Raw genomic sequence first — 1,142 nt, 5'->3', positions numbered from 1 at the left:
GAAGGTCACAGAAGAAATGAGGGATTTTTACATCTGTAGAGAAAATAAGTTGTGATACCATTAAGCAATGCAACTGGGAAGTCCAAACATTTGATGAAAAGAGATATCCAAACTAAGAAACCATCTAGGCAGAGATTCTTGATGACTGTGTAGTGCTAGGGGTGACAGACAGCCACAAACCTGTGTTACGCCATGATGGTGAGGAACATTTTGCCAAACAAGCAGAACGATACAAAAGGGACACTTGTGTCAAGCATCCCATATAGGTGATGTCTTCGCTCTGCATCTAGATTTTCACCAGCATTTGGGGGACTGTGGCGGAGATGAAACCAATACCAGTCAAGAACAAATTGGGAGGAAGAAATACATAGGGGTGTGGAGAAGCTCGTCAGAGCTAACAGCCAGGATTATTAATCAGTTACCAGCAACTGTGCTAAGGTATAGGAGCAAGAACAGCCCAAAAAGAAGAGGCTGTAATTCTGGATCCTCAGAAAGGCCCCAGAGGAAGAATTCTGAGATGCTTATTAGATTCTGTGGTGCCATGTACCTGAGACAGCTTTTGGAAAAAAGAAAAGATTGTTAAAAGGAAGCAAGTGAAAAGGGGAGCAGTGAGCCACTGTGTTGCCTGTGTTATGAATAAAGTTTACAAGCAAATTGTGCACATTTCAGAGCCCAATACTCCAGTTACCTTCAGCAATATTTCTCAGGTGTAGCAACCCCAACCACTGCGCTTCTTTCTGCTTTCTGTGCTAGTAATCTGTTTCTGTACAAACCTACTTCAGAGACCCAGTGGTACAGAAAGCCAGAATTGCAATGGTGTTTTAAGATAAAAGATGCATACAAAGTGTAAAAGAGCAGATGTCCATATGAAGGAAATGCATGCAATGAGAAATAATTATTTTAAGAGAAAAGTAATTATTTTAATTAAAGGCCAGTAAGAAGTACTCAGTGAGGGTAACTGGTAAATATACCTGACTCCTCAACAAAAGGTTGAAGTCTTCCCTGGGAGCACTTTTGAGGAAAAATCTGGTAATCAACTTTGAAAATTTTAGTGATCGAAAAACCCATGGAACCTACCCAATGAACAACTGGTTGTTCTTGATAGGAGGCAATACGATATGCTTTATCTTATGCAAGTACAG

The 1,142-nt window shown here is 40.5% G+C and overlaps 1 pseudogene; it reads right to left on the bottom strand.

Moving 5' to 3' along the window:
• The window catches only part of LOC123521680, a 24,863-nt pseudogene extending 24,320 nt beyond the window's left edge, over positions 1-543 (bottom strand).
• Positions 544-1,142: the final 599 nt, after the last annotated feature.

This window comes from Echinops telfairi, unplaced genomic scaffold (genome assembly GCF_000313985.2).
Source record: "Echinops telfairi isolate 266 unplaced genomic scaffold, ASM31398v2 ScPeMD7_36;HRSCAF=134, whole genome shotgun sequence".
NCBI classification, from domain to species: Eukaryota; Metazoa; Chordata; class Mammalia; order Afrosoricida; family Tenrecidae; genus Echinops; species Echinops telfairi.
The sequence above is the reverse complement of the archived record's forward strand: the minus strand, read 5'-3'. Positions and strand labels throughout refer to the sequence as shown.